Consider the following 26404-nt stretch of genomic DNA (forward strand, 5'->3'; position numbering starts at 1 on the left):
ATGTGAAAAGAAACCTTGAGGGAAGAAAAAACATTTGAGTGTCTTGAAAGAAATGATGGAAGACTTGGAAAATGAGATTGTGTCTATAACAGTAGCTTCTGGCACCTTATGTCTTCACTTGACTTATTAAGTGTTCTGACATTTCAGTACAGTGTAATGCTGAACTATTTCTGTCCCATAAAATGACTTGGGTCTGTAAATGAAAAGGCTGTTCTGTACATCTTTCTAAATTAAATGACTTACCTGTGTCAAAGAGGCAGGTTTCATTGGCTTGTGCTTTGAAAGGTGAAGACATTTTTTAAAATATTGTTTAGTAATGTTCCCCGGGAGTGGGAGGATTAGGAAATATTGTATATAGCTAGTGAAAATTACAGGGTGTTTTTTACATTAGACTGAAGCACATTCAACGTTTGGTATGTATTCTGTGTGAGAGGCAGGACGTGCATGTCTTGGTTTATTGATCAATATAAACATCTTTGTATTGTTGTACAATGCTTTCCTGAATGGGAACGTAGGGAAAGTGATCTGTTAAGTCAATGTTTCCCAAACTTTTGAAAGCTAAGCCACCTTTCAAGAAAACTAAACCATTCTCATCCCTCACATCTTAATTTATACATCATCTGCATCCTCTCAGCTAGTCCTTCAGGCTCCACAGTTTAGGGAACACTGACTTAAATGCTCCCATCCATCTGAAGAAGTACATTTTTTACCCATGAAAGTTTATGCCCAAATAAATCTGTTAGTCTTTAAGGTGCCACCGGACTCCTCTTTGTTTTTGTGGATACAGACTAACACGGCTACCCCTCTGATACTTAAATGCTCCCAGTTCTCATAGCTCATTGCTGTGTTCTTCATGCTGTGAATCAAAATGATGTGATGCCAATGGATTGGAAGGGATGTCCCAACAAACCATCATGTGGAATACTGCATTGTGAGAAAGGGGAACAAGAAAAGAATGTGCTGCTGTGGAAACTTGGAAGTCTAGACTGACTTAGTTTCATTTCACTATCCATAGAATCAGAGCACAGATGTGCTTTGATACGATCCGGTGCCTATTGATTCAGTTCAAAACCCCACTAGTTGAGTCAGTAGAAGTTACCTCTTTATAAGACAATGTCAATTATCTTATGTAGCTCCCCTTCTTTCTTCAGGCAGCATTTTGAGATCTAATTATATTGGGGCTTTAATTTTGTTGTTTTAGGAACGGTCTCTGGTACTTTATTCTCCCCTTCCCCGAAAGTCCCACAAATATGTGGGGAGGAGAAACAAGAATTTGAATGTTTACACATTAGCTCCCTCTTTTCCCTCACTTGTCCCCTTTGTCAGGGATGGTCGGGGAGGAGGTCAATATGCAAGATTGCTGTGGTTTGTAAATGTCAGCGTACTATAGAAGTTCAAAAAAATGAAAACCCCCAATAAACCCAGTAGGTTGGGAGAGGTGGGGAGGACCATTAAATTGTCACAACCCTGCTTGGAGGGGAATAAGCAGTTTCTCTGCAATGTCAGGTCAGCTCCTTGCCTTCCTGGTGTCCATTGCATAGTACAGCCCCCTTCCTCCTTGTCTAGCATAGGTACCACTGGTTCCCATTGAGACTGGCAGCAGTACTACATGGTGGCAAATGCTCATTAGCAGCTGCCAGGAGAGTCAGGTCTTGCAGAGAGCTCCCTGCAAGGTTCTCCATCTCCAGTCACCAGAAAGGAGTTGAGGGGGAAGGCTGCCTGGCCAGCTGCCAGGCTGCTATAGAGTGTTGGGAATGCAGGAGGAGTGAAGCATGAAGTCCAGCAGCATTCAGCTGGGGAGAATGATTGCAAGGACAGGCTTAAAAAAGCACAATCACTGTGGCAGCAGGCTGGTTTTAAAGCCCTGGTGTTGATCGTCAGTGGCTGCTATCAGCACTCGTTACTTTGCGCTACACCGATACTCAAGAGAGGAGTCCCTAACCAGAGGTCACCATCCGGCATCTTGGCAGTGACTTGGGAAAATGCCACAGCAAGCAGTGATGCTCTCTTGTTGCACAGTGGTCAGCCTTTATCTGGCTGACCTGAAGAATAGACTTTAGGAGGGCTTCAAAGAAGCAATGATCTCAAACATTTTGTTGGTTTCTTTCCAAAATGACCCTTCCTTCCTTCCTTAGGTCAAGTGGGGAGACATGTATGTCAGCCATTTTTTCACAGCTACCTCTTCTTCATTGTAAGAGTAGAGGTAAATAATAGCTCTGCCTAATAGAACAGTGGAATGGGGGAATCTAAATCAGACAGGAGCAAGAAAATAGCTTTTTGCTGTGAGATTATTTTTAACTACCCCCAGAAAATGGTCACAGAACAGGAATCCATCCAATGCATTCGCTCTCTCTCCCACAATTACTTTCTGTGCTTGTTAATTTTTACAAATTATATGGGTACCAGTTAGAGAAATCTGGAGTCAGACCTTCACTGAGAGTACTTGAAAAGAACCCTTTCCACTGCACCACAGATATTGAGTATTATAATGGCTACGGCTATCAATGCCTTAACCAAAGATTGTAATGCTATAATCCTTTGAATTTAGACAGTAGATTGTCATTACTTGAGAGATTTTTTCCCCCCATAATACAGTGGAAGTGAATGAACAAGTATTTTGAATATACGTATGGACTTCTGCTCAAACTGAAGTTTCTTTTCCACCAAATCATCCCTAGTTCCTAGATTCTCCATCACTGACAATTATTAAATCAAGATTGGATGTCTTTCTAAAAGCTCTGCTCTAGAAATTATTTTGGGGAAATTCTCTGGCCTGTGCTATACAGGCGTCAAACCTGATGGTCACAATGGTCCCTTTTGGCTTTAGAATCTGTGAATAGCTAGACTGGTCCGTTGCTCGAGTCTAGTGAAGTAACTGTTACTGTACAGACACAAATGAGTTCAGGATTCTTTACTGTGGTGGGTTTGCTGCAGGATGCCAACTCCATAATAGAAATCCTTCTGTTTACTTCAGTGGATGTTAGATCAGGACCTCAATTTTCCAAACGGAGCGGGTCTACTTTTCTGAGGTATAAAACCAACACGGAGTCCGGTGGCACCTTATAGACTAACAGATTTATTTGGATATAAGCTTTCGTGAGTAAAAAACCACTTCTTCAAATGCAACAGATATGTCTGAGGTATGTCAGTCTCATGCAGAGCACGGGATCTGGGTAACTAATGGTCTTGTATTATTAATCATTGCTGGAATTAGGTTGCTAGAACAAGGGAGGTCACGCTCATTGGTCCTGATTCAACACAAAAAATATCCATTTCCCACAGCATCCAAGCTAGTTTTTTCATTTTTGGAGGAATAGGGAGGAACTGATCTTCTGTAGCATAGCATGGATGTTGGACATTTAGCAGGAAATATCTTATTCAGCATAAAACAGAAGATAAAACAAGATATGCTACCAAGGAAAAAGCTTTAATTTGGTGAATCTTTTGGCTCCCAAATACCGGTGGAGGATGTGGGATCCACTTATAGAAAATGTTTGGAAAAAACTAATCTGGATTGATTTAAATGTCAAGTATGCGTGAAGGGTATCATGATTTTCTTCCTCTGTTACATTTGCACACTTTCTACCTTATGGAAAGCCAGAGTAATCTAGTCTGATATTTCTTGAGCTCAGACAGCTTTTTTGGATATATTATTTCCTCTCTGTGATTGACTATAGGTTTTGGTCAAAGCACCAAAATGTTAAGTTGGTTGGTCCCACTCTCAAAAAAAGACACACCAACCTTCCTCCCCATTCTTTACTTTATTCACACTGAACGGGGGGAGAGGATGTTAAGTGTTTTGTTGTTGTATTGCTTATTTCTGGCTAACCCTGGGTTTTGCTAGGAGGACAGGTTGGTTACCCATGAGTACATTCTGTGCCTCTACTCTGTCCCTATTGTTGTCATCTTCTGTGAATCATGACTGCCCACTTCAGTTATCTTCTGCACCTGCATATGCTCTTGCACCAGTACAGTGCACTGAAGCAGATTGTAAAAGAGAAAATGCTCTCTGTTTACTGTTCTTGATGGGTAGGAATGACATCTGGTACTTTCCTTCATCGTCATGCAGATTTAAGCCTTTTTTTCTTTTTTGAAAAAGGTACCAGAAATCAGCTCAAACCCAAGGTCTCATTCTTTTGTCTCTTGAAAGAGAGTTGCTACCTTTGTGCCTTGCATGAGCGATTCCTAATAAACTCTGGATATTAATTTTTTGAATCAAGTTGAATATATGAAGTTGACATTCCTTTCTGTAAAAGTGCATTTACACAAGTGTGACTTTTCTCAGTGCAGATTAAAATACTTTTTTTTTTATTGTTTTTGGGGAAGCCTGGATAAACTTGAGGAGTTTTAAGTACTATTCCTTCCAAAGTTTTAAAGGAAAAAAACAATACCATAGCTTTTTCTGCTATCTCCAAAACCTTCTTGTACATACCCTTTTGTACGGGTTGTCTGCCTGCATCGAATGCTGTAATTTGACAAAACCATAGTCCCTTTGGTAACTTTTTAACTTTTTTTTTTAAAAAAAAAAAAAGTTAAAAACATTTAAGTTCCATGTGTGTTTCTCAATGACTTCCATGTTGAATGTGTTTTCATTTAGAAGACATTGCTAATAGGCATTTAGAGTTAGGGATCTGAGAGTCAAACAGCGTAATTTCAGGGTCATGTGTTGTCACTGGTCAGGAATGTCCTTTGCTTTTTAGGCAAGTCCTTACCGTCTCAGGCGTGTGGAAGCGGTTGCTGCTGTTGACACAGCACTGGTGTGCAGCTCCAGGGGCTCAGGCGGTGATACTCACAGCAAGGGGCAGACACCCCAGCGTGGGTAGGGCTGCGTGAACAGCCCGTACCTAGGGGGCCGGTGCGGGTGTTTCTGGAAGGGGCACAGCTGTTGCTGGACAGGGTGATGTCTAGGTGTAGGAATGTCAGACAGGGTCGGGTCTGAGGTGTGGACAGTCCGGGGGGGGGATGATGTGGAGAGACCTGGGAATGTGACCCCTAGGCTAGGCCTGGTCTCCTGTAGGGGGGGGGGAGGAGCGTAGGAGTGGGGCGGGGGGGCTGGGTCAGGACCCCTGGCTATGCGGGGGAGGGACCATGGAGTGTGGACCCCTCCCCCCCGGCTGGCCTGAGGCCCCCGTGGGAGGGCGGGGCAATCAAACAAAGGGGCGGGGAAAGGGCGTGTCACGCAGGCTCCGCCCCCTTCTCCTAAAGCGGCCGGGCAGCCGCCTGACGGCCAACAGCGCGGCCGCGCTCCGCCCTCGTGTGAGCGCGTGCACCGTCCGCCCCTCGGCGTGCGGCTGTGGAACGCGTTGGCGCCATCGGTGTTCGCCCGTCGCTGCGGCCCCCACCGCGCGCGCCTCGAGCGACAACAAAGGGCGCTCCGCGGCGCTTGGAGGAAGGGGCGTGGCCCGGACGGCCCCTCCCCGCGCCCTGATTGGCGGGCGGGGCAGCCAGGTGGGTGACGCGCCGCCGTTGCTGGCGGGGCGGGGCGGGAGCGCCCCTGCGATGGCAGGAAGGAGACGGGCCGACCCTCCCGGAAGCGATCGCGCGGCGGGGGCAGGCGGCGCAGGCCCGGCCCAGGCGGCGGGGGGGACCCGGACGATACGCGAGGAGGCGGCGGCGGCGCCTTGGCGGTAGCCGTGGGGCGGGCGGTGGCGGAGCGGCCGCAGGTACCGGGCTCCTGGCTGGCGGGGGCAGGGGGTGGCTCTGCTGCGAGCCCGCCCGGAGCTCGGCGTGGCCCCTCCGGTGTGTGCTGCTGGCCGGGGCCGGGCCCGGGCCCGGGCCGCGTTCCCGTAGCGCGGGGTGGCTGTGAGGGACTAGGCGGCGGAGGGCCCGGGCCGGGCTGGAGGCGTCGCTCGGAGGGTCCCGGGCCGGTCCGGGCGGTGCTGCTGGGTTCCCGGGCCCTGGCTTGTCAATGGTATTACAGAGCTGGGGAACCTAACGCCCCGGCCCTGTGCCCGGCGTGGGGTCCTCCGCCGTGGGAAGGGGGAGAGGGACGGAGCCGGTCCGGGAAACAGCCCCCCCCCCCGTGAGCTGTCAGCGCTGGGGTGGGGTTGGAGAGCCCATGATTTGACTGAACACCTCCCGCCTCTCACACTGCACCCGCCTTTGGTGCCCTCCCCCCTCGTCTCTAAAATCCTCACTGAGCCTCCCAGGCCTCCGCGCAACTCCACTGGGATTTCACAAAGCAAGGCGTGTTTAATGGGGGGGAGAGAGAAACAATGGAAAGGAAAAAGTGTCCCGTGGGATATAGAAGAGAGGTTGGTGTGGCAGGGATATAAGTTGTTTGACAGTTTCTGCAAGGAATATGGATCTCTTATACTATTTTCCTTGATTGCAGACTGCTCGGTTTTCCTGAAAATCCTCTGTGCTAGTAAAATAATAATAATAAAATAAATCTCTAACTTAGGAGGTTTTGTTAATTTAGGAGATGGTCCAGGTGATCCCAGAGCTGTAATAGGGTAGAGACACAAGTGCACTTTACATAATGTCTCATTCTAACATGACTCAAAATGGATTTTTAGGGGAGAAAGATATAGTCATCTGAGAAATGTATGGATTTTTTTAGCATGTTTTAAAATTGCTTCTATACTTGAGAGCGAGATGCACCTGTTTAAGCTAATGGGTCTTGATAGCAAGCAAAAATTATCAAAAAAGTTTGCTAATTTCCTGCCTATGCATATGTTTGAAAGTGCAGTTCCAGTATGAAAATTTACTATAAAAATGGCATTATGAGTTTACAGATTGGTCTCAGTGATGTCTAGATAAACTATGTGTAGGCAGAAATCAATTTTTTAAAATAATTTTGACAGATATATTTGTTTTTAAGCTTTTTTCAATTTTTATCAATTCAGCTTTTATCACAGTTGCATAAAATTATGGTGGGTCAGATAATTAATAACAGTAGATGTTGAAATTGAAGAAGTAAAAATTGTCAATATATGTTAAAATATATACAAAGAAAATGGCCTTGAAAATCAAACTCTTGAGTTCTCAAGCACCATTTTTTCTTTGTCTAAATGTAAATTTCAGTTATCATTGATGGAAATATTTTTCAGTTGGTGTATATATGGTGAAATGGACAATTATCAACATTTACTGATAAATCTAATCCTTTCAACCCTAAATATATGCTGTTTTACATACACAAATACTTTTGCTGTCCTCCAGCCCAGCAAACTCACTCTGAGATCCCAGTCATGCTGTGTTTTTTCTGGCTCCTGTATCTTCAGTAATAAAGATTCAGTGGGCCAGATTCTCTTCCCAGTTATACCTGTGCAACCTTATTCTCTTCATTAGTTTGCACAGGTGAAACTGAGGCCAGAATATGACCATTCAGTTAGAACTTAATTAACATTTCTGTTCATATAGTCAATCTTTCTTTCTTTTCTGTTCTCATTGCTCTGTAGGACTAACAAGTGCAAATTAGTAAAGCTTTTTCATCACTAATGGAAGCATTGCTGCCACCATTAGGGACCACTGCTCCATAGGAGAGGAAACCGCTGCTTTTAGGGCTACCACCATGAGGGCTAAGGTTCTCCAGTGGAAGGGGAATATCCAAGAGGATGGGAATCAGGCAATAGGTGCAAGGGACAGAGGAAGAAGGGGAACAGTCTGCTGAACATGTGCAATTGGGAGAAAGAAACAGAATAGATGGAAAGGAACGTGAGATGAAGAGCAAAAGCAATGTGATAAAGATCTTTTGCTAAGGAGAAAATACCTCTACTGCATTTAATAGTTAAAATGGAATACATAAATATTCCAAGTAGTATCTGGAAAATAGTATGATCAGTGGTAGTTGCCACATAGATGTAGCCTGATCGTGAATGGGGATCGTGGTTGGGGAGGGAGGTGGCCTCTGAGAGATTATCTATCACTTGATGTCCTTAAATCAAGACTGTGTATCTTTTTAAAAGATATACTCTAGCTCAAGCAGAAGTTATGGGGCAAGGTTACCTGGCCTACGTTATGCAGGAGGTCAGACTAGGGAATCTAAATGGTCTGGCCTTAAAAATCTACAAGTAGAACTCTTTAATAAGACAGGGTTTTCTCCTTCTCTGATTGTGGATGGGATTCCTGTGATTTTTTTGAGGCTCCATTTAAAACTGTAATAAATCAAAATCACCATCACTGCAGACCCCCACTGTTTATAATATATGGGTTTTCATTAAAAAATGCAGGCTGAACAGCTTTTCCTCTGCACCTGTGTTGATGCAGTGATGGTAGGAGCTGTTGCCTCTCTAAGCCACACATTATTTCCCTGGGAGATATCGACCCAAGTGGGATAAGTGTCCTTGGTATGTCAGTGGCCTTGGTGCTTGTTTTTAAAGCTCGTGGATGGTCTTATTAAAATTGTTTTCATGTGTTATGTTTTGCATAAGCCCTGAAGATGACTTTGCCAGTGACATCACTTTGAATTATAGACATTAAGTTATTAATTCTGCTGTAAGAAAACACTTCATGAATGATATGGATTCTATGCAAAAAAAAAAAATGGTGGTAGTAGTAGTGTGTCAAAGTTGTAGTTAGGCACGCAGGTTGGGAAATAACACCTGGTTTTTCGTCCATAGATCTCAAATGAGGATTACAGTTGAATCTTACACAGTATGGTCTCCAATCACATGACAATACTACTTTAAGTATCTTTTGCCCACATACAGCAAGTAGCATTAAAACTTAGTTTTTCTATAGTGCTTTTCATCAATAGATCTCAAAGTGCGTTATGAAGGAGGTTCGTTTCATTATCCTGTGTTGGTTAAGGGGCTAATGGAGCTAGGTAGGGTGACCAGATGAGAATTCCAAAATATCGGGACTGCCGCAGGGGGAACGCCTTTTCAATTGTTACACTCACCCGTCCGAGTCTTTGGCGGAGGGTCCTTCAGTCGCTGATGGTCTTCGGCGGCGGGTAATAAACCTTGCCACCAAAGAAGGAAGTACCCGCCGCCGAAGACCGTCGGCGACTGAGGGACCCTCCACCAAATTGGACGTGTAACAATTGAAAAGGCACTCCCCCTGCCGGTCACCGCCGCCTAAACAACAAGGGGAAAAAAACAAGGGATCTTTGTGTGTAACTATATGTGGGATTGATGGAGGCTTTGTCATTTAATGTGTCTCCGGCAAACATTTTTCTATTTCCAGATGCAGGAGGGTGAACCGCGTTTTAAAGTAATCTATGATCTCTGGAGGACCAATGTAGTGAATTAAGATTAGGGAAATAGTTGGGGTTTCTCCTAATCGACAGTCTCACAAACAAGTGCAAACACACAGTTCCACTTTCCATTCGGTCAGTAGTTAACTCTGCAAAGTACATTCTGCTTCAATAGGTTTTCCAGTTCCTAAATTTTCCTTCTGGTATTTGTTTTTCATCTGTCTTGGATGCTGTTCTGGGGATTTACAAGTTATATAATTTGCATATATAATTACAGTTTTCTTGTGTCTGCAGACAAGACCAGTATCCTACCACTAACTCTATCTGTGATGGCTTTATAGGTTTGGTTCTAAGAGTCTTTAAAGCATGATATTTTGCTTGCAAACAAAGGAGACAAATGTAACACCAAAACAAAATTATTTTCAGAGCATCTGTAATGGGTGTTGTTAAGCTACGGCCCAGACTTCTTTGGGCTGGCTTCCTGGTAGAGATTACCTTCAGGGTCAGGGTCCTACTCCCTCTAGGCTGCAGTTTGCAATGGCATAGTAATGGTCTTATTCTGGTTACTCCCTTCTTCCTTTTGTAATGGGATGTATTTTTTATCTACTGGAGTCCTAAGTGCGTGTGCTGTGGCTGTGATAATGCTTAGTTTTCTAAGACGTCGTTTTCTTTTGGTAGCTTATTCAAGTTTTGCCAGAAGCTGGGAATTGGCGACAGGAGATGAATCGCCTGATGATTACCTGTTCTGTTCACTCCCTTTGGGGCACCTGGCATTGGCCACTGTCGGAAGACAGGATACTGGGCTACATGGACTTTTGGTCTGACCCAGTAGGGCAGTTCTTATGTTAAGTGAGATGGCTGTGCTCCTCATTTGTTTTGTTGGGTTTTCTGGGATTTTTTGGAAATGCCACATCTAATTTTGTAGTTTACTTTTGCTGGGCAGATGTCCCCTCATTTTAGATCTTTTTGATCTCATCTACTGTTTGCAAAACTGTTGTTGAGATAATATATTTATATGCAAAACTAATATTGGTTAACAGCTGAAGTAAAGTTTATGGTGGTGGTTGTGTAAGGAGAATTTCAGGTTTTACTGCAGGAAAAGGTTCCAAAGAGAAAGATCTTCTCAATACAGTTTATTTAGTTTATTATCTTCATCTCCTTTACTTCTTTATGAAAAGGAAAACATTGACACTTCTGTGAGGAATTGCTCACAGTCTCTTAGAAATGTCTTTTGTTGTACAGAAGCCTGCTGTTTATTTTGAGTGCATATAGGACAATTCTGGTGTTTGGTAACTTTTACTGAAATACTGTACCTTATTGCTTGAAGTTATTTGCATATTTTGACCCCATATATAGCAGAGAATCAGATTTAATACACTTGTAATTTTCTGATATATGTTTGCTGTTTCTTGCTTCTAAAATACCATTACAACTGAATCTACATTTTCCACAGTTTATAGCTTAACTTTTATTCACCTTGTCAAGAGGGAGTTTGGTACAGAAGGGAGTAAATGAATTAGGATTGTGGAAATTCCTGTGCTTGGGACATTTCTGCTACAAAGGACTCCTAAAACTGATGATGTGGTTGTGTTTTTTGCAGCAAGTGTACCGACATGCATTAATCTCATGCTGTGGTCTACTAAAAAATAAACATTTTGAAGCATAAATACAAATGTTCTTTGGAACTAACCTCTACAGGAGGGCCATCTTAGAAGTTTATATTGGTGTACAAACATAAGTTTCCAGCAGGTAAGACAACATGATTTTGACCACTAAATTTAGGGGGGAAATTGATGCTCACTTATCTATATTTATTTATTTGGATTTATACAATATGTTAAAACAAGGACAAGATGTCCTCATTATTTAAAAGTACAATAAAAACTGATACCCAAATATAACAGTGCATTATAATTCCATCTCCAGCAGCTCAAATGCCTGGGGAAGTTTAGCTTTGTGGTTTGCTGTCAAGGTCCCCAAGTTTTGAAGTATTATGGACAAGGTTGTAGGAATTAAATGCAAAAGTCCAGAGGCTCTCACAGAGAACACCTAGTCAACAACTCCTTCCTAATGGGGCTTCAGCTTGAAAATCTCTTCTGACCTTCATTGGGGTGGGGAGGTGCCGAGAGAGAGAGAGGTGGTCTCAGGTAGGTAGATTCAAAACTGTTTGAGCTTTGTGTCAAACCAACACCTTATATTTATCGGCACCAATGCTTATGGGATTCCCAGTTGAGCAGAAGTTCATAGATTCTAAGGCCAAAAGGGACCTTGTGATCAAATCTGACCTCCTGTGTAACACAGGCCAGGGAACTGCCCCAAAATAATTCCTAGAGCAGATCTTTTAGAAAAATATCTAGCCTCCATTTAAAAATTGTCAGTGATGGAGCATCCACCATGACCCTTGATAAATTGTTCTAATGGTTAATTACTCTTGCAGTTAAAATTTATACATCATTTATGGTCTGAATTTGTCTAGCTTCAACTTCCAGCCACTGCATCATGTTATATCTTTCTCTGCTAGGTTGAAGAGCCCATTATTAAATATTTGTTCCCAGTGTAGATACTTATAGACTATAATTAAGTCACTCCTTACCCCGTTTGTTCAACTAAATAGGTTGAAGTCTTTGAGTGTCTCACTGTAAAGTATGTTTTCTAATCCTTTAATTATTCTTGTGGCTCTTCTCTGAACTCTCTCCAATTTATCAACTTCCTTCCTGAATTGTGGGCACCCAAACTGGACACAGTATTGCAGTAGTGACTGCACCAGTGTCAAACAGAGGTAAAATAACCTCTTCTGTCAGGTTCCACTGTTTATGCAAAAAGTTTGAATATACTTGTAGCGAGGTACTCTGCTTACCTAGTTGACTGTTGCATTCTGCACCAGTTTGTTTCCTGATAGTTTTAAGATGTATCCTTATGTAGAGTGCATCATAATGTCTTGTCTTGAGGTAACAAAGATATGGATCAGTAAACAATGGTCGCCACCTCCTGGCAGTACATGAGTGATAACCTAACCTGATTGCATAGCAGCTGGGTGTCCAGCCAGATCTCTGAATTGTGAACATGATCAATAAATGGCAGACTTGTCTCCCTTTCAAAGGGGGCAGGTCGTATTCTTGCCTTATTTTTTGACGGATTTCCCCAGATAATCAGCATCACTGTAGTTTAGTCTAGATTAAGCTAGCTACTTCGCATCCATGCCTGTCTTGCCCAAAGACTGAATAAAGCCATTCAGTGATTTGGCCAGGTCAGATGAAATGGAGACATAAAGCAGTGTGTCATAAGCATTCTGAAGACACCACAGCCTGTGCCCTCTTTAATTCTTCCAGTGCCCTGGCCCTGCCAGTACATAAAAAAAAGTGACTAAGTCAGATCCTGCAAAACTCCACATGAGCTTTCCACATATATGGCATTATACATTGGGCAGGTTGTGCCACAACAAGCGAGCCTGTGCCCAAAGGAGCTTTGTCTGAAACCAGTGTTTAATGCATATCTGCGTGAACGCATTATAGTACTTCCGTTAATTTTTTTAAACTGTTCCAATTTTGGGATTTGATTTACAAGGGAAAAGGCTCAATTTTATTCTAATCACAGTTTTTGTGAAGTGTAAGCTTTTTGGTTTATTTTATACATTGTTTATAGTTATTAATCGGGTTGTGCAATCCATTATCATCTCGCTGGGGTTAATTTCAGGGTTGTTTCTTCCCTTCCTCAGACTTTCAAGTGTGTCAGTTTGATTTTGTTACCTCCTATATCCAGTTAAAAAATTAGAGTTAAAAACAGAAAATTGTTGTAAATCTTCTCCCCCCCCCCCCCCCAAAGGTACCCATATTCTGCCCCTCTTTCTCTTAGGCTTCCAGTTTCCATTGCAGGTTGGGTCTTTTTCTTTCTTATATTCCCATATTTGTGGTTTAGTTCCTTTGCATTCTCTTGCTTTTTTTTTTATTTTTGAGCGTACTTTTTATTTCAGGAGTATTGTGGCTCTTCTTGACGCATGAGTTTTCCCGTCTCAGTGTTGTGAGATTAGTCTCAGTAATTAGTGTTTTGTCCTTTTATGCTTCTTTATGATGTATAGAGAGAGGCCTGAAAGCATGTGTTGAGTGGTTGAATGTCAAATATGGTCTTACCTTGGTTTTGGAAGATTTATTGTGGATCTGAGGTGTGCACAGTGGGCTTTCTTGCACCTTAATTGAAGAGTGTTCAGTATAAGCCTAGGAAAGAAGCTAAGCTTTAACTTGACTAATTTAGCACATGTTCAAGTATGGCTTGCCTTGTCTTGACTGGCATTTTAGAAGCTGTTACGTCAAGCTAATGTGACCTAATGTTACGCATTTAAATCCTATTCTAGACAAAGCCTAAGGGAACAAAGGACTGAGTATGGTCCACATGCTACCATGAAAGCCTTGCGTGCACTCTCTCCCTCCCCACTCCACTCTTCTCTCCACAGAAGGATAATGCCTATGCTTCCTGCATAAATGCTTCTGTACCCTTGAACTCCAGTTGGGAATGGATGGGTTTCTGCTTTCCTCAGATGCCAGTAGATCATTCTAAGCAAGTCGCTTTGCCTCATTTCTTGATAGGACTGAGAGGAGGGCACCAAGGTGTGCTAGAACCAGTTGTTTTTCTTCTTCTCTGCAGTGAAGCTCCAGTTGCAGCAGCTCTTCAGATACACTCACTGAAAACAAAGGGTGGGAAAGGGAATGGAGCTGAAAACTCTCAGTACCTCCAATCCTGTTGGTAACTACTTCAGGACCAGTAGACTGGAGCTGCTGGGACTGCCTTTCACTTTGAATGGAAGAAGCAGAGTCGTGGGGCAACTTCTAGCCACCTCACCAGGTCTCACCTCTAGAGGCTTGGCTTTACAGCAGCGAAATGGCCAAGAAGGCAGCTTTTCTCTCAGCTTGACTTGCAGGACTACAGAATTCAGCGTCATCAGCCAGAGCCTTTGTCTCTGCTGTTCTTCCTAAAGTGATACTTGCTTTGCCTAGAGCTTTGGCAGGGGCCAGGTGTTAGTTCAAAAGGCCTAACTCAAGCTACTGCTTTCCAAACTCCCCCTACTGCTAGCAGTACTTCCCAGCTCTCACCACCTCCAGTCACCTCGCTCCTGATAGCTCCCTTGTTTTTTCCCCTGTTGGCTTCTCTCATCCACTCAGTAATCATGGCCGCACAGGATGTCTCTGTCTCAGCTGCAGCAGTATATCCAGCCCTTACTCCTGAAATCACTGTGTTGTCTGTCCTTTGTCCTAACTTTCTCATGGGCATACTCAGCAGACCCCAGAACTGTAGCCCCCTTCCCTTTCTCAAAGTCTTTCACCTCAGTCTTGTGTCTGGCCCCTTCAGCTCCTTCAATTTCTGATAGTCCCTTCCATGATCTGGAAGGCGGAAGAAGTGAGAGCAAATTATAGAGAAGGGAACAGTAAGCATGGAGAGCGCAACTCCTGGTGTTAGTTCTCTTCCTCGAGGAGGTGGAACATCTGGGAATCTTCAGCAAGGTTCTGAGGAAAATGTGCTCTCTGAAGTGAGTGCAAAAAATAAGACAAGATCTTCTCCTCTGCCCAGTTATTTTCTTAGATGCCTTGGATCTGAATAGTTTGCTCTTGGTTAGAGCTGATATGTGCTAAGCACTTTATTAACAATTTGGCCCCAGTGTTTGAAATCTGGCCCATAAAGTCTAACAGAGCTGCAAGTGCAGATAGAAAGAAATTTTGATTTGGGTATTGAGATTTTTCTTGATTCAGTGCTGTGTGCATGAATTTATGGTAAGATTAGTATTAGAGTTGTTTATGTAGCCTTAGCTTATGATTTCCTTCATTGTTATTGTTTCATCATGTGCTTAACGGTATGTCTTGTCTTCACCTGCCCTTGGTGTCCTTAACTCTTCAGTCACTGTAGATTTTTTTGGGGACAACTTTTTTTCTCAAAAAGGAACTTTGAAGTCTAAAAATGAAGCAGACATAAAAATGTGTACATGGTGCATAAAGTTTTTTTATATAGTACTAAGCTCCAAGAATTTTTTTTATAGAAAAATTTGTTAGATCTGGGATTTTCTATGGTGGCAGGCTTTTCTTGAGTTTTGCAGGACAAGAGTAGACTTACCTGTTTTTGCTTTGGAGTTTGAGATAAATGTCTAGTGGGATGTACCTTATCTGTACAGAAGAGGGGCGGCTGCAGTGGTGAAAGGGCAGTTAGGACCATAAAATGTAAATGACCCGGTGGGGCATGCTTATCAAGACAAACAACAAAGTTCTATGGGGATGAGCATTGGCGTAAGAAGTGTGTGAGAGGATGGGAGCCCAGACAAGATTGTTTTGCACCAGATTGTCTGTCTAGCAGAGCATTTTAGCTCTTCCGGGAAGGCGTGTTCTAGTGCAAGGTTTCTCCATATTTGGCCATGGAACCCTTTTCAATCTAGTGTGTTTTCTCTTTCTCTCCCCCTTCTCTTGCACCCCCGCCTCCCCCTCCAGGAGGACAAAGGACTGGGGGCATTGAGGTCTAGAGTTTAGTTATGGGAGGCTTGCACCAAAGGGTTCTTGTCTACTGGAGATTAAACCCTTCTTGTCCCCTTTTCTCCCCTTTCCCCCCCCCCCCCCCCCTTCCCTGGTTTCGGGCTTATTGCTCCCACTCCAGCTACAGCATCACAGGGCCCTAGACCCTTACAGGAAGCAAAATCTCAACTAGTATCTCTTGTCACTTTGCATTTTTACACATTTTTCCAGTTATGAAAAGTACAAGTCAGTGTGTGAGAATGCGAGTGAAGAGGATTCAGGGGGCCATGAGGGCTTGAATGAGGCTGGGATTCGAAGACTGCCTAGTTTAGAGCTCTCTTCTCCCTTCTTCCCCCCTCCCCACTAATGCTACAGAGGGAGAGGCTTTCGCTCTCTGTCCATGTCACTCTGTACATCTGTTAGGTTTGTAATATAAACTGTTAGAGGTTGAAAAATTTACTTGACTTCCCTTAGCCTGAAAATGGATCATAAGCACAAAAAAAAAAAAAAAAAAAATAAATAAATAAAAATCATACCCCCACACAACGCACACCCCTTCTTGAAAGTTAGAGGACCTGCAGGTGATCCATTTTTCAGGGTATGACCCTCGTATTCAGTGCTGATCCATGTTTTTTTACTTTAGTTTTAAAATGTGACTCTGATACTTTTCCCTAGCTTTCTATCACACTTTTTACTTAAGCATTGCTGTAGTGTCTTGGTTAAAGTTATCACATTGCTTAGGTTAAAGCTGTTATATCGTTGCCTCCCAGCACAGGTTATGTGGGAACAGCAAAACCAGTTCAGGCTGCAGCCAATGATTAGCACAGGGGTTCTCAAACTTGGGGGTCGGGACCCCTCAGGGGGTCACGAGGTTATTACATGGGGGGGTCACGAGCTGTCAGCCTCCACCCCAAACCACACTTTGCCTCCAGCATTTATAATGGTGTTAAATATATTAAAACATGTTTTTAATTGATAAAGGGGGGTCGCACTCAGAGGCTTGCTGTGTGAAAGGGGTCACCAATACAAAAGTTTGAGAACCCCTGGATTAGCATGTTCGTAGTGAGTATTTCACAAGTCACAGAAAATGTCCCAGGAGCTACTGAGAGCAAAGGGCGTGTCCAAAAAGCAAACTAGAAGGAAGAATAAGATAGTATGTTAGCCTGAATCCTTTTTTTTGTGTGTTTTTTTTTAATTAATCTAAGTCTTTAACATTTAGGCCGTTACCTACAGCTGATGAACTCCAAAAAGAGTGAAACCATTTAATATAGGTCCTGTAGTACTGGCCTGATGACCTGCTTTCCAGATAGGCTTTGTGTACATGAGGAAACATTACCATGTTTAAATGTGTTATTTTTTAACAATACAGTTGGGTACATGATGCCGACTGTGACAGTGCAGGCAGGAATGGGGCTTGTTCAACATAGTGTAACGTCTAACCCTGCCTACTGGGCATTCTGAGCATTACTTGTGCTCATCTGCACTGACTGCAAAGTTGTCAGCATCACATTAGCCTACTCGATTATGAAAAATTGTTTAAAAATGTCTTTATGTAGACAAAGCTGTAGTGTGTGTGGATTGGGAGAGAAACAAAAGAAAAATGGGAGAGGGTAGGATGAAAGGAAGAGGAGTATGAAAACTGGAGAGAGAGAGACATACACCTAGTCTAACTCCGGATCTTGACCCCCTATGTTGGTCAGCTCCCCAGTCTGCTTTGTCAGTCCAAATGTGAATGCAGTCTGTTAAAATAGCTGCATTGGTAGCAGTATACCGGTAGAAGTCTTGTTGGTAAAACTTTCTAGCATAGACAAGCCCTTATTCCACATGGGAAGGGGAATAAACTGTATTGGTTATAAGCACCTTTATGCTGGTGTAACTTGTCCATCCTAGAGGTTGTATTGGTATACTTACATAGATTAAAAAAAATACACCTAATTGAAATAGTTATTTTATTGCAAAGCCTATGTGTAGACCAGGCCTTAGAATGCAAGTAACTGTCAGGCCACTAATGAGTGTATTTGCCCATCCTGTCATTCCACAGTTTGGAGATATGCGGAGTCTAAAAAGAATTAGAACAGTTTCTCAAAATTGAATGTCCCCTTATTCTTTTGAAACCCAGTATCTCTAAAACACTTTGTTCTACTTGCACCAGACTTCCCTTCTTCCCTGCTCCTTACAAAAAGAAAAAATTACCCTTGGGAAAGATGTGCAGTATAAAATGTTGAGGTAGATTAGTTTTTAATATTGGCAAAGTTACCAGGGAACAGCTTCAGTAATACTTAGTGGTAAATTAGTTTCAGCCTTAACAGAGAAATGACCACACTCTCCATAATAAATTACACATTTTATTTTAAATTGTTGAAATTTAACTTCGTCCTGACATACCAGAATTGGAGTTCAGGATTCTGTGTATACCCAAGAACTACTGTTAGCATCATCTCCTCTGTATTGATTTAGGTGGTGGTGGTGATATCAAAAATGTGGACACTTGAATTCCGATCTTGGTAGGTAACTTGAAGATGAGCTGTTATGAAACTGTAAATATTCTTATTACACAAAAACACAATTTGGTAACTTTTGCTATATAGGTTTTAAAACTGCAGTTCCTTCAGAGAGAGAAATAGTCTGTACGTATTTAATGGTGAGATGTCAAGTATTGCTTTTTAGCATAAAGAACAGGAGTACTTGTGGTACCTTAGAGACTAACAAATTTATTAGAGCATAAGCTTTCGTGGGCTTCGAAAGCTTATGCTCTAATAAATTTGTTAGTCTCTAAGGTGCCACAAGTACTCCTGTTCTTTTTGCGGATACAGACTAACACAGCTGCTACTCTGAAACCTGTCATTATGCAAGGCACTGTTTTTAGCATAGTGTGTTTAATTTTAATTTTTCAGGAAATTCTTGCAAAAGGTGCAGTTTTTGTTTTCAGACTATTTAGTTTACATCATACCATCCATATCCTACTGAAATTGATTTAAATGTTTCGAGAGTGAGACAATAAATTGAGATTTAAAGTAGCAAATTTAGCCAGTCTTCATAAAAACAGATTGCATGCCTTTCTTTACTGTTAATCTTGGTTTTTATGATTAGGAAGCAGTGTTTTTGGTTTTTAAGGAGGTATGGTTGATTATCCAAATCACAGTAATAAAAAGAATAATTTATGGAAAATACTAGGTAACCGTCTCTAATTGGAAAAATCCACCTTGATGTAACATTAAAATAAACACACTTTACCTTTTGTTTCTGTTTAGTAGTATTGACATTGGTTTAATTCATTTCTTTGAAAAAATAAGGAATGCAAAATGTTTTTATATTTCAAAAGATTTGAATTGCTGTTTGCACGCAGCAATTTGTATTTAAAAGGAATCCATTCAGTGTTCTGTCTTTGACATGCAAATACCATTGAAATTCAATTTGAAGAACTTTGAGATTGCTATGCTTTTCTTTAATTCTTATAAGTTGCTTTAGCATTACAAAAATAGTTGCTTCAGATGTAATGCATGTGTTCCATCTTTATATGCAGTGCCCTTTTTTGTGGTATGAGTATATACATGGAAAATTATTAAATGCATAACCTTGGTGATTACAATTTGCGGATTCTTTTTTGTTAAGGATATTTATGCATTATAGTGTGCTGAATGGGAAACTAAATTTTTAGATTTAAAAAAAAATTAAGTTTCCTATGTTGTCTCACCTTTTTTCACATGCAGCAATTATATATTCTGGTTTTTAAATGTAAAATAACTGACAACCAGGAAACAATTTTTTAAAATGTTACTACAATGGACCACTGCCCTAAATGCTAGTTATTTTAATATCAAAAGAGGATTTTAATTCATAGAGATTAATAAGCAAAATGGCATATGTAAAGTGCTAACCCGGCACAATGATTTTTATATTTAGACTATGTGTAGTTAATGTTGTAACTTGATTTCCATTCTAAGTCTGATTTTTAACTTCATCATAACATTCTGTAAGCAAGACTTCTTTCTAACGACTGTCTGTTACATGTATTCCATCTGGGGCAGATCTCTTGACCTGCACATATTTTTATGCTTTTTCTGTGCAAGTCCTGCATTCCTGCATGGGAGTTGCCATTCTCCTGCTGCCTAAGACTAAGCCCCAGCATGGATGGAGAAGCCTTTGATTGGGGCTTGATTGCTTCTGCACTGTTATTAATCAACCTGATTTGTGCAGCTTTTCCATTGGTAGCACTGCAGAGTGCTGCTCCCAGTGATGGGTAGTCTCATTGTGTGGTAATGGCCAACAGAAGTGCTGAGTAAGTGGCCTGGGAAAGGAAAAACAGTTCAGAATTGGCAGGAGCCACAAACATGCTTTGCAGGGGAAGTATCAACATTGCTAAATCATATGGAACCTATGTCTACCCTACAAGTCATGCAGCTGTGCTGCTGTGTGTAGACCAGGGATTGGCAACCTTTGGCATGCAGCCCGCCAGGGTAAGCCCCCTGGCGGGCCGCGCCAGTTTGTTTACCTGCTGCGTCTGCAGGTTCGGCCGATCACGGCTCCCACTGGCCGTGGTTCGCTGTTCCAGGCCAGTGGGGGCTGCGGGAAGGCTGCCAGCACATCCCTCAGCCCGCGCCGCTTCCCGCAGCCCCCATTGGCCTGGAACAGTGCAGCCAGTGGGAGCCACGATCAGCTGAACCTGTGGACACGGCAGATAAACTAACTGGCGCGGCCCTCCGGGGGCTTAACCTGGTGGGCCACGTGCCAAAGGTTGCCAGTCCCTGGTGTAGACATGGTGTAGACACTTACTACAGCAACAGAAGGGCTAGGTTGATAGAAGAATTCTTCCGTCAGTAGGGGCGAGGTTGACCTAACCACGTTGCATAGGACGTGAAACTTTTTACAGCTTTGAGCAGTGTAGATTGTCACACATAGGTCGACCTATCTGTACCCTTATGTTCATCCTTTTTACAAGACTGATAAATTTTGTACAAAGTATGCCTTGAGGTATCATTTGAAAATGCATAATCCGCTGAACGTTATTGTCCCGGTAAAATGTGATTGGGAATATTGTATGTGAAGTTATAAAATTCTACTGTATAAGACATGTTCCAAGTCTGAGAAGAAAGCTTCAGACAAGTTCCCAGAGACAAAAGGCAAGCCAGCACCTCAGCCAGGTGTCAGCATAACCAGATTGACAGTCACCTGATTAAGTAGCTATTCTTTGGCAAGAAGAAGGTTGTAAATGAGAAATTTAAGTCTTGGCAATGGAACAGCTGGAGGTTCCCATATAAACAGACTGGCTGTCACCTGTACCCCAGCTGGAGTTAATCCTCAAAGAGGAGGAAAAGATGAGGAACAGAGGCCCAAAATCACCTCTCTCCTCCCTTTCTTTCTACCCACGGCATCCACAATGCCTGAAGGACAAGGAAACGAGCATTGTGCTGGGGGAGGGGTCCTGGCTGAAAGGTATTCAGCCAATAAGACTGCAAAAGAACATATGGTGAGAGAGATACCTTTGCTTTAAGTTCACTTAGCTTGTTAAGTTAGGTATTAGTTTGCATTTTACCTTTTATTTCTTTGTAACCAATTCTGACTTTTATGCCTCATTACTTGTAATCACTTAAAATCTATCTGTAGTTAATAAATTTGTTTTATTTAATCCAGTGTGTGTTTGGATGGGAGTGTTTGAGAAGCTTCATTTGAGGTAACAGGATTTATGCATATCATTTTCTATTAATGAAATGGTGGACTTTTTATGAGCTTGTATCGTCCACAAGGAAAGAGCTGGGCAGTTCAAGATGCACATTTCTGGGGACAAGTCTGGGACTGGGAATATGCTGATGTCACTCTGCAAAATAATTCAGGACTGGCTAGCTAAGAGCATTCAGATGACTGAGCTGGGAATAGTTTACATGCTAGAGCAGGGGTAGACAACCTATGGCACATGTGCCGAAGGCGACGTGCGAGTTGATTTTCAGTGGCACTCACACTGTCCAGGTCCTGGCCGGTCCAGGGGCCTCTGCATTTTAATTTAATTTTAAATGAAGCTTCTTAAAGATTTTAAAAACTTTATTTACTTTACATACAACAATAGTTTAGTTCTATATTATAGACAGAAAGAGACCTACTAAAAATGTTAAAATGTATTATTGGCACGCAAAACCTTAAATCAGAGTGAATAAATGAAGACTTGGCACACCACTTCTGAAAGGTTGCCGACCCCTGTGCTAGAGGCTATGTGAGAGCAGAGCAGGAGTGGTTGGTTAAACAGTGTAAAGTGCTCCCCAGGTTGGAGAACTGAGGGGACACAATTACCTAACATTCCAGATTGTACCCTGGGGAATGTCGCACTATATTTTAGGTATAGACCAGGCCCGAGTTGTGGAGGAGAAAGGGTTCGTTGGGGGATGGGAACCTGAGGGGTGGGTGTGTGTGTGGGGGGGCGGTAACTGGGGAATATGATGCAAGATAAAAGAAAATAAGCAACCAAGTAAAGAAGTAGAGCTAAAGTATGTTCCTTTATCAGACAATCCTATACCAAAACCAAGTCCAACCAGACAAAATTCCAGCAACGCTCCTGTTGTAAACCAGTATCTAAGGGTACGTCTATACCCAGCTGCTAGTTCGGCGGCTGGAAATAGAACTTCTGGGTTCGACTTATCGCGTCTTGTCTGGACCAGATAAGTCGAACCCGGAAGTGCTCGCCGTCGACTGCGGTACTCCAGCTAGACGAGAGGAGTACGCGGAGTCGACGGGGGAGCCTGCCTGCCGCGTCTGGACCGAGGTAAGTTCGAACTAAGGTACTTCGAACTTCAGCTACGTTATTCACGTAGCTGAAGTTGCGTACCTTAGTTCGAATTGGGGGGTAAGTGTAGACCAAGCCTAATATTATTGCTGCTACTCCCCAACAGCCAAAGTCCTGTTGGAATTCAGGGGTGAAGTTCCTGTCCCTTTCAGCTGAAACAGGATTACCTGTCAGTCAGCACTCAGAAAATTGGAGCCATCTCCCACTTCCCTCTAGTGGGGACTGAGTGTTTGTTCCAGATGTCTTATCCTGGGCTCCAGTGGGCTGTGGTCGTGGTGGAGTGAGTATGCATATTGCCAGTTTAGCCCGAGGTGGCTGAATCGCTTTGTAAAATACCGGAAGCTGAGCATACAGTGTCTGTTTCACTTAGTCCAACTGGATTTATGGCTGCTATCTTGTGTCGTCGTCCTGAAGGAAGCATACTGTATAATAGTTATAAGCCTAGAAATAGTCACTTTATTCACAGACTCCTAAACTTGCAATTTTAGTCACTACCACAAGAACCTTGCTTTTAAATTTAAGTTTATTGCATATATTTGCCTTTCTTAGTAGCTCCTTTTAAGGCTTATTTAGGGCTAGAATTTTGAGAGCATATTAAAAGGAAATGTCTGGTTTTATTTATAGATCCCAAGAGCTTTTCACCTGTCACGCTGAGATTTAATATGATTGCACTTTTTTCCTTTCACACCCACAATAAAGAAAAAATAAGTTGTAATGTTAATAGGTATATTGTTCTACCACCAAAAAAAAAACCTTTATCTAATTCAGTTTGTAGAAAAGGTGTATATATTTAAAGACACTGGCAGTGCACTCTGGCATTATGTTAGATGTGTGATTGATAGAAAACGGATGAACTTTGTTCTTTGTGGTGGGTCCGAGGGGACTGACAGCTTATATACAGTAAAGGGGAAACAAAGACATGGAAAAATAAGAACATTGAGTTACATTATGCAGAATAAAAATAAATAAATTGGGAATATAGACCTTTATGCTTCAGGATATAAACTCTTCATAAGGAAAGCTTCTTGCTAACCTCATTAGCAGTTGGTTTATATCATAATTGTCCATGACATGATTTCTTATTCCGGCTATTTCTACACTGGCAATAGAACGATAATTTTTTGTCTTTCAGAGGTGTTCCCTTGCCTCCCCCTTGAAGACAAAAGTTTTGCCATGACAAATGCCAGTGTGAACAGCACGTTGTCGGCAGGAGCGCTCTTCTGTTGACAAGGCAAACGCTGCTCATTGAGGGTAGAAGTTTTTTGTCGGCAGGAGACCTGACAAACAGTGGGTACACTGCGCAACTTTAAGCAGCACGGCTGTGGTGGCACAGTCACGTCTCTAAAAGCTGTGTAGTGTAGACATAGCCTCCTTCCCCTAAGGGCTGGTCTACACTGGGGGGGCATTGATCCAAGATACGCAACTTCAGCTACGCGATTAGCGTAGCTGAAGTCAAAGTATCTTGGATCAAATTACCTGGGGTCCAGACGGCGCGGGATCGACGGCTGCGGCTCCCCCGTCGACTGCACTACCGCCACTCGCTCTGGTGGAGTTCCGGAGTTGACGGTGAGCGTGTTCGGGGATCGATATATTGCGTCTTAACGAGACGTGATATATCGATCCCGGATAAATCGATTGCTACCCGCTGATACGGCGGGTAGTGAAGACGTACCCTAAGACACCTGGCACTGTCAGGGACAGAATAGACCTCTGGACTGGTGTGATCAGTATGACACTATTCATTGCTGATTAATGGATACTGATCCATAGTGAATGGCCTTATTCTACAGATTTTTTTCTTGAGCTAATCTTCACAAATATTTTGCTGTTTGCAATGATGTTGTATCCATGTTGGTCCCCGCATATTAGAGAGACAAGGTGGGTAAGGTAATATCTTTTATTGGACTAAATTCTGTTGGCGTGAGAGACAAGCTTTCAAGCAGTTGGCTGTAGAGGTGTTAACTGCTCACTTCACCTTGTATTTAGGTGTGACATCCTGAGTACCTTTCCCAGACCTGAAAAGCTCTGTGCAAATTTGAAATATTTTGCTAGCAGACCATTGTTTTCCTACAATATTGTTTTCAAAGACTAGTTTGAACAATGTTTTCCATGTATCAAAACTGTCTCACTTCTCATTTTACCTCCTGGGAGAGAGAACTGCCTTTCTCCGTCTTTCTTCTCCTATTGCCCTTATGCTCTAATAGTGAGATCACAAGATCAAAAAACTTTGCAGGGACATGTTACTGGCATTAATATCAGTAGCTTGGTTTGTTTGTAGTCTAGTTTTTTCCTGAGCCATGTGAGCGTGGCTCATCTTGTTGCAGAATTATGCACATTGACCAGTACCTGTCAGCTGCCAAAACAGGACTCTTTTGCCAAGAGGTAAAAATGCACTCAGGTGTGAATCCTAGAAATGTAGGTGAAAAAGACCTGTTTAGGAGGGGTCTGAATACTCTTCTGAGCATGTGATCATGGAGGCCAATGTGCCAGAGATTAAGAGATTTAAACAGTTGGGTTTCTTGTTGAACCCGTTTTGTACTCCATCTTTCCCCACTTCCTCCATCCTCAAACTTAGGAGTACATTGACAGAAAAGGGGTACTTAACTCTTGGGAATGCAGGCCTCACTGGGCCATCATGTTCATATGCAGTGGCTAAGAAAAGCCAGGATGTCATAATTTTCAAAAATATCTGGACTTATCAAAAGGGAACTTTGTTCCCCACAGAACCACTTTTGCTATGGCTAATGAAGCCAAATACACAGATGCTGTCTTTTCAGCCGTACACTCTGCAGATGAGGGTGGTGATGCAGTTTGCTTCTTGAGACACAGGCATCTGCTCCATAAGGCTTGTTATATGGATATTTTTCCGTATCCCTATGTCAGAGGCCCCTTTTGAGTGGTGTTTTTTTTGTTTTTTTGTTTTTTTTAAGATTTGTCCCGCTCTCACCACTGACACATACAAGATGGTGCACAGACATACAGATTCTCATTTTCTGCTTCTGTATGGATGGAGAAGCTAGGGTCTCCACTTGTGATTCTCCCTCACTCACTTAAAGGAGGACTTTTAGCATCAGTACCAGTAGGGGAAAAGGTTTGTAAAGGGTTTCGGAGCGAAAGCCAATGTTCCATGGAGCACTCAGTGCTGAAGTGGAACCCAGTGCTAAAACCAAAAAGGGGGGCGGAGGGGGGGGACTCCTGATTTGGCGCGGTACGCACTGAGACACCCCTTTTTTCCTCTCTGACATCTATAAAATCAGTAGCAACAAAACAAAGATGACCTTCAGGTTCCAGGAGTGATCTTTTTGTGGCAGAACCTTGCTTTCTCTATGGAAATGTCTTGACTCGTGTTGACGGGTCAGAGAGGAATGTGTAATGATTGAAATATTTGCCAGTTGCAGTTTTGCATAATATATGTAGAAGCAAAAATGGTGTTCTGCAATGGAGTTAGGGGCAGCAGGACTTGGCACCACTTAAGTGCAGTAGGCCAGACAAACTGTTTGCACATGGGCTGTCGCTTCTGTTAGCACAGCTTTGCTGTTAGTGTGCTGTATACATTAAAAATGCTGGGCACATAATTTCAAACTGATAGGGGCAAATTGAGGATGGATCGTGTAGATCTGCAAACTAAATATTATACGATGTGTTTTTGTGAAGGCATTTCTTGTTACCTTGTTGCTGCTTTCTCTGTCTTATATGCAAGTTTTATCAATTATCCCATTGACTTGATTTGTATGGTGTGATAACTACATATATTGATGGGGCAATAATTAGTAATTGCAGCTTCATGAAGTATCTGCTTTGGTGGTGGACTTCAGCTGTTTATGTGCTAGTTTCTCATGATTTATTAACTTGTATTAATTAGGTTGAAGGAGTTTAAGGTCAGTATAGCAAATCACATCCCTATAAAGAGAACAAAAATCATGCTGTATTTTAGTCTTTCAGAATTCACTTGTATAATAAACATGGAAGCCAGCTGCAATGTCCAGTTAGGATAACAGATTTGGT

The 26404-nt window shown here is 42.5% G+C and overlaps 1 protein-coding gene across 2 annotated transcripts in view; it reads left to right on the forward strand.

Moving 5' to 3' along the window:
- Positions 1 to 26404, forward strand: part of LOC113405037 (E3 ubiquitin-protein ligase RNF38) — an 88891-nt gene that overhangs the window by 5999 nt on the left and 56488 nt on the right. Inside the window, exon 1 of one of the 2 annotated variants that reach the window (XM_026646497.2) lies at positions 5417 to 5448. The exons of the other annotated variant lie outside the window; for it this stretch is intronic. The gene's annotated coding sequence lies outside the window, so the exon portion shown is untranslated. Of the gene's footprint in view, positions 1 to 5416; positions 5449 to 26404 lie in introns of those variants that run through there. 2 annotated transcript variants of the gene reach the window in all.

This window comes from Terrapene carolina, unplaced genomic scaffold, assembly GCF_002925995.2.
Source record: "Terrapene carolina triunguis isolate 2854851 unplaced genomic scaffold, T_m_triunguis-2.0 Scaffold35098, whole genome shotgun sequence".
NCBI lineage: Eukaryota > Metazoa > Chordata > Testudines > Emydidae > Terrapene > Terrapene triunguis.